General features: G+C 37.9%; 1 long non-coding RNA gene across 2 annotated transcripts; it reads right to left on the bottom strand.

Annotated features, from left to right (window-relative positions):
* Nucleotides 1-201: 201 nt before the first annotated feature.
* Nucleotides 202-16,588, bottom strand: LOC120511697. Of its 2 annotated transcripts, XR_005629806.1 has the most exons (5): nucleotides 16,546-16,588; nucleotides 15,984-16,198; nucleotides 15,548-15,698; nucleotides 2,497-2,620; nucleotides 202-442 (listed from the first exon to the last, which is right to left on the bottom strand). It is a non-coding gene; the product is annotated as an uncharacterized LOC120511697 (long non-coding RNA). The 2 variants fall into 2 exon arrangements; XR_005629807.1 differs by lacking the exon at nucleotides 15,548-15,698.
* Nucleotides 16,589-17,105: the final 517 nt, after the last annotated feature.

The raw sequence follows: 17,105 nt of genomic DNA, 5'->3' as shown, positions 1-17,105 counted from the left end.
ACTAATTATGAAACAATATTTATCTGTGCATCCTCCCCATCTACTTTATGTAAATATTCATAAAAGATTCCACTCATTTTTATATATCCAAACATAACAGGGTTTAAAAAAAAAACCCAAAAAACCAAACATCCAAACCAAAGAAAAGTCCAGAGTTTATGATCTTTACTTGAATTATAAATAAGCACTAAGTGTCTTTGATAATATTTTATTCATATAAATTTTACGATACAATCTGAATGAAGAAGCAAGCAAGGTATAAACAAAGGAGAGTAGTACAACTCTTAATTCTGATATCTAAGGAAAAGTAAAAAGAAAATCAGTTTCTTCAGATAACTGTGGACTGTTATTCCATGATGCTTTGCTCTCCCTGTGGTTGTAGAAATATATCCTGTCTACCAACAGTCTTCTTTCTTCTTCCGTCATGGGGTTTGTGTACAACCTTGATAAGAAATTAAATATGGGAATGTAATCAGAATTTGAAGAGGCAAGAGGCAAATCTTCATTCCCCAGTTCCACATTCCTGTTTTACCATGAGCTCATATCATCAGACATTGCCCTTGCTGCCTCCCTGCATTGCAACAGGCTACAGGTGACCCCACGGAGGTGAAGCCCCCACAGACTCTGCAGGACTCTACAGAAATCTAGTATAAGATAGTTCTTTGTTTCCTTCCAAAAATAAAAAAAGAAAGTGAGAGAATTCTTCTGAAAGACTATATACCAGATAGCTTCAAAATTAAGAATAAGCACTACCATCCATTATAATTTGTAAAATTATGTATGTGACAAAGAGTGATGTCAGAACAATAACTTAGTGGTACCAACACAGCTTAGACTCTTATGAAAGTTCACTTCCTCAGATAGAAGAATTTACTGTGGAATTTAAACTAATTGGAAACAGATATTCACATGCCCACACAGCCACAAACATGTGTACACATGCATATACCCATTCCTTTCACTTACCTGTCTATTCCTGTTTTCTGAAGAAACACTGGCTTATATTTTGTCATGGAAGGAAGAAAACAACACATTTACAGGTGGATGTGAGTCATAAGTGACTTATCAGCAATGACAGCAGTATGTGTAAAGAACACTACTGTGAGCCTGCAAACAAGCTTAGGTTTAGCTGTTAGTGGAGTAAAAAGGAAAAAGAGAGGGTGCAGCTCAGTGGTCTGCCAAACACAAGGCACATGTACAACTAGCAAAAAGGAGCCAAGCATGGTTGACCTACTTATATCTGATCTGCTTTAATGCTCTCTTATATCCAGTTCTTGAAAGCATCAAATGTTTTTGGGTCCTGATTGCCTTTCCTACAGCCCCCAGGGGATAGCTGCTTGAACTCAGGGAAAACTTTGATGATGCTTCTCTCTGGATGTGAGAGGCCCCAGCAGTGACTTAACCCACTGCACCTGGGAGAGGCTTTTTACCTTAGGCTCTCACCCTTGATATTTCTTTGGTATCCCAGTCCTGTGCCTCCTTAACTCTTCTCTCAGAGCCCAGCTTGCAGGTGACTTTTGCGACTTTTTGGCTTGATGCTGGACTTGCCTCATTACTACGGATCTACCTGTTATTCTGGACTCTTGGCTGAACTAAATGATCACTGCAGACCTCCTTCCCTGTGTCCATCTCATGTGTCCCCTGCGCTGCTGCCACTGCCTGCCATCCCATCACCTATCCTGGCAGAAGCTACTGTTATTGTTGCATCCTGGCAGCTGTAATAGCTAAGTAGCAAGTCCAACCACTTAGAGAGCATAAATGCCCTATAAATGCCAGGTGGAAGGTTAATAATAAATAAGCACAATAAAAATAAACCTGTCTAATATATGGAGAGCACTAGATGACTTGAACTCCTCTGTGCCTACTCTGTAATGGGTGGCTGCCTGGTCAGCAGGAAGGGGGTTGGATTGGTTTCACCCGATTTTGCTTCTTTTTCTACTTGTCATACTGCCTAAACAAAGAAGACTGAGTGACGAGGCCAGGACAGAAGTGGTCTGGTGACTGAAAACTTTGGGGTCCCTGTAAGAGATTAGAAGGACCCCAGAATTGTTTGCCATTGCCCAGTCTGTGAACAGCTAGGCTCCGGAGCAGGAAGCAAACAGAGGTCCCTGCAAGTTGCTGAAAGGAGCAGTAACAGCTTTTATATTAGAAAGGCCATATGTTTCTGTTCATGGCACATTCTGCATCATGCACTTATATAACATTTAGAAAAAAATGTGAGATTTTGGCAGACCCAGCATTGGGGTATTGAATAGGTTGTGATTAGAGAATTTAAATTAATTTTAAATGAATAATCTTTCTTTTGGGAAAAAAAAAGGCAAAAAAAAAAAAAAAGAAAAAAGTGTATAAGTGTAGAACACTCAGTTGCTGAATTGTCTCATTATGGCTGCATCCTTGATCCAGCTGTATAGAATTATTTGATTCTCAGGGAATTCCCTGCAGTTCTCTGTGGGCTGGAAGACTTTCAACTTGTAGGTCTTCTGCCAGCATACTGACCTGAGTTGTGTAGCCTGAATCTGGGCACTGGTCTTCATTTGGCTGAGATCAGTGCCTGAGATTTCTGCTGCTGCACAGTCACAGTGAGAGTTCAGTGAGATTGACAATATGCACTATGTTCAGTCTAAAAAAGAGAAAGTATGAAAGAATTCTCATAATGGGAAAAGAGTACAGAAATCTAGATAGGTGAAGCCTAAAGGGAAGGCTTTTTAGTTTCTATATTGTGTTCAGAGCTATTTTTTGGGAGAAAAGAGAATTTTTTCTGCCTTTGGACAATGTTACAGGGCTGAGTTATTAAAAAGAAAATGTAATCACTCTCATGGTAGTGATTCTGCCTAGCAGGCTGGCAGGTTGAGCACACATATATAATACAGTCTCTGAAAAACAATCCATCTGATGTCAGGTCACATGAATGAGTCATGACTACTTATCAGTGTGTCTGAATATTTATAGTAGAAATAAAGGTTTATGCTATATGGTACCATGCTCTGTATCAAATAAACTTATGAACCTAGTAGGCAGCCTAATACTCTCATTGCTGTGCATACCTAATTTAACACACCATGTTGTCCTGGTATAACATATTATATGTTATACATTAAAGATAGCATTCTATTGCCTTGCTTTACATACAAGTTTTGTTGTAGCCTGTAACAGATCTGTAGGAAATCTGAATGTCACTTTCTTTACTCCACCAGTAATCATAAATTACTTCATGTCAAATATCTTGAGAATCCTCTGTGGGTTTCATTTCATTATTTGGCTGTGTATATACCTGCTGCAAAAGCAGTGTTCAGTTACCTGGGGTCATTTTCATTCATAGGTATTCTGTAGACCTGTCATTTATAAATACCTAGGGTCCTTGTATGCTCAAGCATAAACTGTTCATTATAGCTTCAATCATTTCACACTTACTGAAGTCAATAAAACACTTTTAAAAAAATATTTTCTAAGAAAAATGTATACCACTAAAATACTTAAACTTATTTATAACCTCTTTTTAAACATTTAAATAAGCACTCAGTGCCTGAATTAAATATAGCTCTTGTAAAGGCTTCAGAGACTTTCAGACATCTTCATATGAAAACCAGAAAATTCTTAGTTCAATTTTATTTATGCCAAAGCTCCCTATGCTTGCCATTGAGATTCAAAATCATAATCTACTAAATTATGTTCAGAAAGATCCACTCAAAGAGAAGACTAAAGAAATCAGCTCTATCAAAAATTCCAGAGGTCCTTGCCATTTTTCCAGTGCTAAAAGAAAAAAAAATTGTGAAAATAAAATAGGCTGAGGGAACTATTTAATAGAATTAGGGGAGAGACATTCAGTTCTCGCTGTGAAAACTATCCAAAATTCTCATATTTTACATCAGTGTTCCAGGTTTTGTTATTTGCCTTAAAAATAAGAAGAAAACCCGTGCCTTCAAGCAAAAGACCATTTAACTAAAAAAATCTATGAACACCTTTATATATTAAGCTGTCTCATATATTACTAACTACAATATATGTTAAAACAGATACTTTTGTGGGCTTTCCACAAGTGTCTAAACAGGTTATTAAAAGAAAATAAAAGTCCCTGTGTTTTTATATTATAGTCATGTCTTCCTCTGGCTTAAGATAAACATTTCATGTTATACAGGTTTTATCCATGACCAACTGCTGATAACAGCTTATTCCACCTCCCCATGCATATCATTTACTTTTTTCTCACATAAGGCGTTATCTGCAACATTAAAATTCAGGATTTCTGTTTTGGTTTTAGTTTTCTTTTGTTTTATAGGAAATTATCATGGCTAAGACACATGATCATTTATGACTTCAAAAGTTCACCTGGTAAATAATACTTTAGTTGTTATGAGGATCATTTTAGGACATCTCATTCCTTCCACAGTTACAGAATTTTCTTATCTGCTAATTTCTTCTTTCTTACTACTATAAACAAGATGCTTATCTTCTTAAAATGCCAAACTTAATGCTGCCTCAACACATCTGTCCAAACCCTGTGTTTGGATGGGAAACGACAAATTACAGTGTGGATTTCTAAACACCATTTTTAGCATGATTTTCTTTCATCTGCAAAAGCCATTTCATAGCTCATTGCACTGTATTTTGTTTTCTTGGCTTTGGAGGATTTCTATGGGATTTTTTATTTTAGAAAATAGTGTGTGTGTGTAAAATTGAACACTTTTTTGTGTTATCATATGAATTATAAGGAAGACTTTATATCTTAACTTTTTCTGTGATGGGGGTCAGTCACAGACTGCCTTAGTTCCTCTTGATCATGACCTATCACAGCTCACATACTGATTTTCTTTCAGTTCAGGTGATATTTTTCTAGATGTTTAGTTTGCCATTGAGTCTACAGAATTAACAGGCAGATGCTCACTATATTTTTTCAAGGCTTTATGCAATGTGATAATAACAAAAGAGATTTTTGCAAAGTCTTTAACACCTAGTGCAAAAATACAAAATTATATAACCTCTTCTAGGTTCCTAGAAATCCAAGTAGAATTATTTGTAAAGAAAAGAAGTTGAGAGGAGGGAAAAATTCTGCTTAAAGAAAATTAATGTGAAAAAAAGTCTGCAAACCACAGAGACTGTGTCTATTATATGTCTAGCAGCAACTGCTAAATGGTGAAAAATTTGTTTATGTTCTTAGTCAAGATGTCAGATGTGCTTGTCTAACAAAATGTGTGTGTTCCACTTTCAGGCTTGGTCTCCCTCACTGATGTGAAATAAAATGAAATATGATTGCTATTTCTTGAGAACGTCTCAAGGCATTTCTTAACTCTGTGTGTTATAATTTAAAAAAACCTTGGCATGGTTTCTTAATTTTACTCTATTTTTTTCCTTTGCCTGTATCTCTTCCGTGTTCTGTATCTCATTGTGTCCACATTTTTATTGTAAAAGCAGGTACCACCATCAGATTAAGATCCTAGGAAAAAAGTTCACCTTAGTGAAGTCTGGCTGAGCCAAGTGGGAGTATTTTGAACACAGATTAAGAGTGTGGGTCAAAATAAAGTAAAACCTGCAATGATTAAATTAATACAGTTAGATTAATATCTGTGATTTGAACAGAAAAGACTGAACAGAATAACTAATAATAGCAAATGCATTTTCCTCCAGTGCTGAATACTATGAAACAATAGAATCATATGTGCGGCGCATGTGCAGGACAAAGAATAGGTCATGGAGGATAGAAATTATGAAATTCTCTTTCACTGACACAAGGTCATTTGTTATTACTGGGCATGCAAAGGAAAAGAGTATGTTTAAACCTCTGTGAATCCTCACATACCTATATGCACAGATAGGTGCATTTCAAAATGTGCCCATCTCCAGTCACAGACTTCTCTGACTTCTGAATCACACAGTTTGCCTCTAGGACCATTTGAATCCTTTTTTGTTCTCCCTCCTAGTCAAAAGCATAAATTGTTTTCTGCAGGAAGGACCTTTACGGTTCAAATTCATGGTATGACAATGACATTTTTCAATGACTCCCATCACTAGCAAAAGAAACATTTCACCTGTTGCAAGAAAAAGGAGGTAAGCTACTTTCAGACACTCTTCTGAAGTAAACAGAAAGACCAAGAAATCTTTTGAGTTTTACAGAGATGTCACTGTAATACTGGAGAGTCTCAAAAGAAAATTAGGTAGGAAAATGCATTTGTTCTGTTTAGCTCCCTCTCAAAGGAAGTGCTTTCTCCAACTGCACCTTTGATTGTAAGCTACAATTAATGAACAGTTCTGGTGTGGATGGTGTTTTTCACCCTACATATTTATACCTGTACAGAAAGAAGATTCAAAGACATCGCATCAAGAGCAATTGGCTTCCAATTTACCAGGAAAAGAACATTTTTTTCTTTCCTAATTACAACTGTTTGAAATTGAAGCTTCAGTTACTTCTGTTCTCTAGTGTTTTAGATATCAATTAAGAGCTTGATTCTGGCTGTTCCTTGCTCCTTGACTGATAGTCTTCACTAGATAGTGTTAAGGCCAGAGGAACAGCAATTTCTTATTGTGCAACTTTGGATCAAGTTCAATTTATGCAGACCACATTAGGTCTTTTTGAGTGCATTATTACTGTTAGGGTCTTCCAGATTGTGTTACCATGTCTGCATTACTGAATAAAATAAAAGAGGAGAAGATATCAGATAGAGACTTAAAATACCAATAATTTTGGTGATAGAGGAATTAGTTAGGGGTTGCTATTGTTGCTGTTGTTGTAGGGTGGATTATTATTATTATTATTAATAATATTATTATTACATTTAAAAGTTATTATTTTTCGTATTATGACTTTATTTCAGTAATTAAGGAGTCTAAAGAAAGAAAAGCCACAATGAAGACACGAAGACATCTCTTGGACACTGGTAGCCATACTATGTTCAGAATTTATTTAATATATATGTTGGACCTAGGCATTAGAATTAAACATTCCACAAGTTGCATTGCCTAAAACACCAGATTAAAGGAGCAGATATTTGTATGCTATTGAGAGGATCATTCCATTCCTGTCACTTCTTGCTACTTTATAGGCTGCTGCAACATTGTGGAACCTGATTTAGGAAAGGTTGTTCAACACTGTTCAAAAAAATATGTCATTAGAAAACAGACTGATTTGAGAAATAGGCTTAGATTGCTCCTGTAAGGACAGCTGATTAACAGCCATTTACTAACTAGACTTCATAAAACCTCTCTGTTCTTTTTATGGGTTTCTAGCCATGTTCCACCCTAATAATTTATTTCTAAGTAAAATTGGGAAGGAGTTTATATTACAACTGTTCCTGAAGTCTGTTTTCAGAAAGAAAACTCTGCATTTCCTCTTCCTATGGTTTCTTATCTGTGCAATAAAATTTGTGTCTTCAGGAAATGGCTGTAATTTTTCTCTCAACTGACTGCAATTACCTGAAGTTTGACTCTATCTCTTAAACTAGAAGACTGCAATTATTTACTTTGACATTATCCCTCTTGTTCTGCTAAATATATGACCTTTTATCATATGTTCTTTTAATATTTTCCTCATAGAAAGCACCTGCACATATAAGTGTATTTTCTTTCTTTGATGCTTGAAGCTGGGTTTTATATATATTGAAACTGGTGAGAGTACTGACTGCCTGTCACTGAGGCTAAAACCAGAGGGGAAAACTTATGGAAACCATGGTAAGCTTTGAAATGCTGAATGCTATCTGCTGAAACTGTTCCTGTTGGTAAAAATAATGACACAAGAACAAAGGACACACATTGATAGACAGGCTGGATAGGAACACATGTGGATTTGAATAATATCCTGAGAAAAGACCTTTGGGATGAGTGCTGGCAAGAACACATCTTGGAATCTGAGCAAAGAAATAGTCTCCAGATGTTTGATTCTTCTTATGCAAAAAGGAACAGGATTTTGTTGATATTTTTTGAAAATATAATAAGCATCAAAAACCTACCTACTTTTAATAATTTCTTCCCAAAACAGGAGCAATGGGAAGAACCGAACAGAGGTGAAGATTGCCCCTTGTAGACATAAGAATTCTTGAGGATAAATCCAATTGTTCTTGTTCAGAGGGTTTGTTGTTGTGGCTAATTTTTTGTCTTGGGTTTGGGTTTGCTTGTTTGTTTGGGTTTTTCATATAGATTATTTTAACTGGTTTTAGTAGTTAATTCCATTTACCAAAGACACATTTAAGTACTGATCAAAAGCAGATATACAGAAAATATAGTGATAACAGATTGCCAGTGTCTTCATGGTCACTATAAAATTCTAAAGGAACTGCAAATGAAAGGAGTCTATCCAGTTTCAGTGCACCTTCAACCCCAAAGACTGATGTTTTGTCCAAGATCAAAACAGTAAACAAGGATCAAACCTACAAGGCACAATAGGCATGAGGATAAAATTAATGATTGCAATTTTAATTAGGGTCTTATATTTATAATGCTCTGAATCTGTAACAAGTGGACTTAGACTCTGTATTTCAGGATAAAGCTCCATAAGGCAATGCCAAAATCTTATTTCTGATTATGCAAACAGATTGACAGCTTTGAATGATACGGAAATAATTTTAGAAAGAGTATTTTGTGTATCTTTGACTATTCTGGGCATCCAGTATCTGTTGGGCTGATTTGAGCTGCAAATCTGACAATTTTAAATTGCATACAACTGACTTGGAAATAATGGGTGCCTCTCAGATGCCTTGTTGTTATTCTTTAGGTGGTTTAACTTCATGGATATTTTTTTGCTACCTCAAAAAAAAAAACAAAAAACCAAAAACAAGCAAACAAAAAAAACCCAGGGATTTTGTAGCATATGCTCAGAAGTTAATAAAATATTTTAGAGCAGTAAAAAATATTTTCTATTAGAAACAAGTTCAAGTCAGATAGCTGAACAACAGGACAAGATTTCTTTGGGTATGGATTTTGTCTCTGTGCTATTTAAGAGCACTGTGGTATATCCCAGACTTAAAAAAAAAAATAAAAAAATCTTCTGAGGTTACTCTAATAAATTTGTCCAGAGTAACATTTTTGAATTTTAACAATAGATTGTAAAACAGAGGCCACATTTGATATGGGGGAAAAAAATTAAGTGGAGTTATTGTGTCAGTCTACTATCAAACTACTTTCATCAAAAACTTTCTTTCTAGACTGTGATGAATAAGGACAATAAGGGAGGCATTAAGGACATTAGGGGTGCAAGATTGTATTTTGAAAGGTGGGAGTTTTGGTCTGGCATATCAGAAATAGGACTAGTTATTGCATATATTTTTTAAAATACTATATCAGAACAGAAAAGTTCAAGGTAGATGTATTAAGAAATATTTAATAGCTGAAGTTTGTCATGGTTATATGGACATAGGAGTGGTCAGCAAGACTCGCTCACCCTTCACAGTCTGATATGGCCAGTGCTTAAGTCCATTGGAGAGTGGAGATTGACAGTGGGTTATTGTGGCCTGAATGGAGTAACACCATTGCTGAGTGCTGCTGTGCTGGACATGCTAGAGCCTCAGCATGAACCAGAGTTCAAGACAGAAAAATCATGGACTTTGACACTATGGATATTGGCAATTCATTCTCCATTCCTCTATCAGCAGAGTGAAGGCTACAGTTTGACTTTACCTGGAGGTAGGGGTGCAGTATACTTGGAACCGACTGCCCCAGGGATGGAAATACAGCCCCACTATTTGCCATGGACTGATCCAGACTACACTGGGAAAAGGTGAGGCTCTGGAGCACTTTCATTATGTAGATGACATCACTGTATAGAGGAACACAGCAGGGAAAGGAAATCCTTTTTTGAGATAAGAGAGGAGATAATCCAGATCCTTCTGAAAGCTGTTCTGTCATAAAAACAAAATTAAGGTTAAGGAATCTGCCCAGAAAATTTAGTTTTTAGCAGCAAAATGACAACATGGATGTCATCAGATTCCAGTGGATGTTGTTAACAAAACAACAGCTATGTTCCCACCAATTGCAAGAAGGAAAAACACAAGCTTTCCTAGGAACCATGGGGTTTTGGAGAATGCATATCCCAGAGAACAGACAGATTGTAAGCCTTTTCTACCTTATGAAACAGAAATTATTTCAAGTGGGGTCCCAAAAAACAACAAGCTTTTGAACAAATTAAACAGGAGATTGCCCATGAAGTAGCTCTTGGGTGAGTCAGAACATGACGTGCTGAAAGGCACTCTACACTGGAGAAGGGGAGAAGGGGTCCTTTCCAAAGAAGAACCTCTAGCAAAAAGTACCCAGGAATACTTGAGGACTGTCACTGGGGTAGTACAGTTTGGGATACAAAGGATATGAGGCCTATTAAACCCCAACTGAAAAAGAGTTCTTATCACCTTATGAAGGAATTTGATCTGCTTCAGAAGTGATTGGCATGAAAGCAAAGCTTCTACTGGCACCTCTACTGTCAGGGGAAAGTCCCTTATATTTATCATGCCATCGTGCCCTGTGGAGAAAACGGACCCCTCTGATCACACAGTGAGCTCAAATAGGGACTCCCATTCACCCAGGGCTCATGGAGATCATCACAAATTGACCTGGAGGTGAAAATTTTGTACTACCAGAGGATAAGGAACAAGTTACATGTGCTGAGGAGACCCCATCATATAATCAGACACCTGAAAATAGAAAGCAACATGCTCTCTTCACTGACAGTTCCTGCTATATCATTAGGGACAAATCAAGTACTAAAAGCTGCTTTATAGAGTCCTACATGGCAAGTCTCAGAAACTATTGGGGCACAAGGGGGATCCAGTCAAGTCATAGAATGGAAAACCATCCAGCTGGCTTTAGATATCACTGAATAAGAAAAATGGCCAGCACTCTACCTCTGCACTGACTCGTGGACGGTAGCAAATGATCTCTGGGTTTGGCTAGGCCAATGGAAAAAAGGCCAATTGGCAGCACAGAGGAAAAGGCCATCTGGGCTGTTGAATTGTGGCAGGACATCCCTGCCTGGATAGAGAAGTTGACTGTGAAAGTACATCACAGTAGATGCACATGTGCAGTGCCCAAGAGCTGGGCTCCTGAAGAGCATTGCAACAATGGACAGGTGGATCAACCTGCCAAGATAAAAGTGGCTGAGGTGGATCTGGTCTGGTAACACAAGGGTGAGATATTTCTGGCTCAGTGGGTCCATGACGCCTCAGGTCATCAGGGAATAGATATAATATACAGATGGACTCATGATTCATGGATGGATTTGACCATGAATTTTATCTCCCAGATTATTCATAATTATGAAACTTGTGTCATGATCAAGCATGTGGGTGAAGCCCCTTTGATATGGGGTATAATGGTCAAACTATAAATATGGGGAGCCCTGCCAAATTGATTACATCACACTCCTGCAAACCTACCAAGGCAAGTGGTACATGTTGACAATGGTGGAAACAACTAAGGGATGGCTGGAGGTGTACCCTGTGCCTCACACCACTGCCTCTAATACCATCCTGGGCCTTGAAAAGCAAATCCAGCACCAAAAAAACCCCTCAAAGTCAGACAATGGGACTAATTTCAAAAACAGACTCATAGATATCTGATCCAGAGAGCACAGTGTTGAGTGGGTGTATCATATTCCCAATCACATTCACCAGGCACTGAGAAAGTGGAATGGTGCAATGGACTGTTAGAACGCACAATGAAAGCACTGGGTGGTGGGATCAGACATTGGAATCTACATTTAGTGAAGGCCACCTGGTTAGTTAACACTAGAGGCTCTACCAATAGAGCTGGACTTGCCCAATCAAAACCCCTCTGTACCATAGAAGAAGATAAAGTCCCCATGGCACATATTGGAAGAGTGCTGGGATGACAGTTAAGATTAGTCTTGGCTCAAACAAGGGCAAACTGTTTTCACTCAAGGACTGGGGTGCACTTGGTGGGTAATATACAGGAACAGGGAAACATCACACATAACTTACGGGAATTTAATTTTTGGTTGAGAACAGCCTGAAATGTTTAATTACATATGTGATATCAGTTCCTAAGTAACATTGCAGTTGTATGTCCTAAATACCATGGTCAACGAGTATGGACTGCTCCAGTTACACCACTCATGGACTAAATGAATTCAACAAACATCTTGAGTGGCTTGCCAGTGACTACTGAAACAATACCGTGCTTGTGTATAAATATATGTCTCTGCATTTATATATGTGTGTGTGTGTGTGTGTGTGTGTGTGTGTGTGTGTGTGTTGAAAGGCATAAGATCTGGGCATGACCTTGATAGTCTAGAAAAAGGAGTGGATAATATCATGGTTATAGAGAAAAGGAGTGGATTTTCTTGCACTGTTTAATTTCATACTACCCACATCATGACAGGGGCATGGTTTAAGCAGGAAGAAGATGGAGTTGGAAGCAGAAGGGGCACCCTTCAAACAATGGGGTGTTCAGGTTTCAGGGTCGAAGCTAGTCTCTCTCTGCCACTGACAGTCCCTTTCTCATTCCTTTGATCTGCAGCTTTCCAGCTTTTGTTCTGAAAGACAGCTCTGGCAAGCCCAAGACACTGCCCTGAGGAAAAGGTAAAAAGAGTGGACAAGGAGAAGAGCCCAGCTGAACTGTGTGGACCCCAAGCTGCAGCTGTGGTGATAACAGAAGAGCTGCAGATGGTGGCCAAGCTGCAGTGGAACTGTCAAGTGCTCCAGGGAGGTCCAGGAAAGGTTCCCCTGGGCCAGAAGAGCTGCAGATGGTGGCCAAGCTGCAGTGGAACTGTCAAGTGCTCCAGTCCCACTTCTATAAAGGCAGGTCCAGGAAAGGTTCCCCTGTGTTGCTTCAGAGCCCTGTCAGGTCCCACCAAATTTTGTCTTGTCCCTGTATTTCCATTGTGTTTGGGCTGGGGGTTGAGGGAAGGAAGTTAAACCATGAGCCTCCCTGGCTTACTGCCTCTGCTTTCCTATATACAACATAGCTTACCCAGAAGTCAGTGGCTATTTCACCTTTGTCTGAGAAAATCACACCTGGAATTGTCTTTGGGAAATGTTTTCCTTTGTTGAGTGGTAAATATACTCTTTTTTTGGTAAAACACTCTCTTTCATTAATATTGCTGTGGTTATTGTGATTTTTCCATAAATTGTTATTCCATTTTACAGTCTCTCTTAGTGTTTCCTCCAGTATCAGAAGGCGTGGGGAGACATCTTGAGTGGGTTTAATTTTCCCACTGGATTTTAAACACACCATGTGTTAAAATGTGCATGATAGAAGAGAAGAATTGAGCAATACAGAACTTAAATTTGCAACTATTACATGTTTTAATTTGCCAGTTAACTACTATGTATTTTTCAGCTATGCAACTTATACTAACTTTTAGAAAAATCTATAAACCACGGTTTAACAGAATAAAGTGCTTTCATGCCTTTTGTTGTTCTTTCTTTTCCTTAGTTCTTTCTGTGCTTCCTCTGCCCTTTGCATCAAGCTAAATTTTTTCTTCCCTTTCATTCAGATCACCCCACCAGGCTACCTCAGGCTGTCTGTCTGATGTGTTTCATTGTGTTTTTCTCCTCCTTCTTTTCCCATGAAGCCAGGCTTCACTTCTACTCCATTTCTTTTACATTAATAAGTTCACTGTGGTTTTTAGGTCATGGTTCTAGTTTTGTAGCTCATAGTTCCTAAATTTTAGTTTCCCTAGCCAGTATATTTTCTTTATAAAAGTGCTCCAAAAGATGGCTTTCTAAATACTTCTTCAAGTAAAAACCATAAATAATAGAATTAATTTTAATTGTATGATCAAGATGTGTACATATTCTATATGTGAGATTGTGCTGTCTTATGGATGTTGCTTGTCTTTTCCCTGTGGCTCTAAAATCTCTGAACAATACTGATTCTTCCACAGGACAGATTGGCATCTTCCTATGTGTATCACTGACACTATTAGCATCTTCTTCCTTTGATCTATTTAAATTTCAGCAGAGCAGATATTCATATGTTTTCTAAGGAAATAGAAAATTGAAATAGAAAATTGACTAGAAAATATTAATTTTTGCTGTATTACAGTGAGAATACCTCAGCCCCAGAAACTATCTCCACCTTCATTTCAAGGTTTAGTACAACACATGAGAATAACTCAAAATGGAGACCTCCCTCACCTCCTCAGCTAAATATGTATTTTCAGCTGGTTAAATTTCATTTTCCTTAGCTTGTGAGGATATGCTGTATCAAGTTATGTGATGAGAAATCAATTAGAAGAGCAGGTGATATAGTGCAACTGGAGAGCCACATGGGGTTATATGATAAGAGAGGTTTTTAAAAGACACATGGCAACCAAGTAATATGTCTTCTACAGGGATCTTTTCAGCAGAGACCTTTCCCTGAAAAGCACTGCCCCAGCTGTTGGGCAAAGCCCTGGTTTCTTGTCCATCCCTTGACCCGTGTGCAAGGAGCAGCTGGTTACCACATTAACACACCACCAACAAACTCTCTGGCATGTAAAGGCCTGAAAAAGAAGAAAGGCCAAGGTACAACGCTGGAAATACACGAGGCAATTATGAGAAGGGGCTCAACACTGTGCATCTTACAATCAGTGCATGCAGTTTGACAGGTTTTGCATTTTTGCCAGTATCACAGCTCAGTGCTCATTTCTCTGAGCAGCTGCAAAATTTGGGAAGCTTCCAGCTCACAGGAAATTCTAGATTTTTTTCTTATTTGTTCATTTTGGGCTGATTCAGAAAAAAACCCCTTTTTAAAAAAAATCTGGAAAGTGTAATGCTGCTTTTTAGCCAGCTCTGCTTTATGAACTACTACATGGCAGTATGGTACACCAATTACTGACACTCAGTTTGGCTGGAAAGAGGAATCTAAGTGCTGATGGCTATAAATGTCACTTTTAGGAAACACTGCCCAAATAAACTTATCCACACATGAACTACTTAGGCTGTCCACTCAGTATTCATAAATCTTAATAGGTATTTTCTTTTCCTGATTTAAAAAAATAAAAATTGTCAAGTACCAAAAAATAAAAAATAAAAAAAAAACTAAAAAAATTCTTATCCTTGATATAATGCTCCTAATCTTTTCTATGAAAGAGAGTAATCTGCACCTGCAAATTCAGCTTTTCTGTAAATTGATTAGATATTTTTAAGTAAAAGAAAATATTTTATTTAGCATAGATTCCTTGTTTTGCAATTTTGTTCAGGTCATGGAGAAATCCAAAACAGAAATGGAAAACTTTCACCTTAAAATTTTTCTGGATTTTCACTGGCACATTTATCTGCAACGTCATGCTTGAAGAGCTTTGGAAGAGTAGAAATGCTCAACACTTCTCATTTACAAGATAAATTCACTGTGCTTCATCATTATTTTAAACCAGCTTGGTTTATTATCCTTCTAAAGAGTCAGTCATGCATCTGTGTCATATATTAACATGAAAAATCTCAAAATCCCCACATGTTATATCCTCAAACAACCACAACTACCATGGCACTTCTGTAAAACATTGAGATTGTCAAAGACATCTTGACATGTTCACAAGAACTGAAGCAGTCAGTCATTTTCAACACAGCACAGATGAACACAACTGAAACTACATTTCTAGGACATGTCCTACAACAGGAAGGAGACTCACTGAATGGCTGATGTTGGAGAGCATCTCTGGAGAGGATCTAATCCAAGGCTTCTGCTCAAGTGTGGTCAGATAAAGCAGGTTGCCCAGGATCATGTCTGGTTGGGTTTTGAGAATGCACACAAATGGTGATCCCTCAGCCTTTCGGGGAAACCTGTTCCAGTGTTCAGACAGTTATGGAAACCGTTTTTTCTTATGTCTAATCAGAAATTCTGTATTTCAGTTTGTAGCCACTGGACACCTGTGAGGAGAGTTTATATCTGTCTTCTTTATTCCTCCCAACAGTTATTTTTACACATTTAAAAAGTTCCCCTAAACCCTATTTTCTCCAGGATGAATAGTCCCATCTCTATACTCCTATGTCAGGTACTCCAGCCCTTCAATATTTTAGCTCCAGTTTGCTAGATTTATTCTACTCTCTTGGTCTCTCATTTCATACCTGCCTTGTACTGGTGGGTTCAGCACTCCAAATGTGTCTCACAAGTGCTGAGCAGAGGTAAAGGATCACTTCCTTCAATCTGCAGGCAACACTCATAAATGTGTGTCACAGTAGCATATGTACTTTGTTTGGAAGACTCTGCTGCTTCCTTTGCTGTAAAGTTGTCCCGACAGCAGAAGTTTTCAGTATCAACGTCTATAAATCATTTTCATTAACTGTAAAAAAAATCAATGCAGATGAAAAATAGGACCAAATACAAAATAGACATGAAGTTGTTCAAGTTTTGGCTGAGACCTAGAAAACTCAGGTCTCTATGCAGATCTTCCCAATCTCTGTACTCTGCCTACTTTATTTAAGCTTAAAAAAAATACCTTTGATCTTGTTTAAGACTAGAAAATTTAAATTAAATCATTAAGGTAAAATTTCATTATTTTCTTCTCATCAGCTGAAACTGTTTCTTCCACAGTCCTTGAGGCATCTGAAATCTGCTCAGCAGTTCCCCTGCTCTACTAGATAATGACCTCAGAGTGTTCAAATCACCAGAAAATAAAGAACCAAGTACCTGTGAGCTCCACCACAGCCGTAATACAATGTCCACTTCTCACTCCTGATATTATCCTGGGACCAGTCCCAAGTGTGCACGTGACCTCAGTAATCTCCTGACTTGATGTGGCTAAATCTAGCTGTTACATCACCAAACATACATCTCAACAGGGAAGCAAAGGTGAGATGTGAGTTGTCTTTTTAAACTGCCACTCAGACATCTTATTTTAAACTTGCTTAGAACTGCTTACAGATTTGCATAGCATTAAATAGCAAACAAGGGGTGGGATGCTGGCCCTGCCTCCGTTGTACTAAATGTAAAGATCATTTCACTCTGTTACCAAATCAAGCAGTTTTGTTTAAGATTATGAAAGTTCTACCTAATTTGCCTTCAAAAAAACCTTTTTTTTTTTTCCTCTTAGAATAATAGAATCATAGAAATGCTAGGGTTGGAAGGGACCTTAAAAATCATCTACTTCCAACCTCCCATGTCCATTTTAACTAGACCAGTTTGCTGAGAATCCCACCCAACCCACTCTTGAAAATTTCCAAGGATGGGGCAGCCTGTTCCAGTGCTCA

Source organism: Passer montanus, unplaced genomic scaffold (genome assembly GCF_014805655.1).
Source record: "Passer montanus isolate IOZ18808 unplaced genomic scaffold, ASM1480565v1 scaffold11, whole genome shotgun sequence".
In the NCBI taxonomy this organism is placed as follows: domain Eukaryota; kingdom Metazoa; phylum Chordata; class Aves; order Passeriformes; family Passeridae; genus Passer; species Passer montanus.
The sequence above is the reverse complement of the archived record's forward strand: the minus strand, read 5'-3'. Positions and strand labels throughout refer to the sequence as shown.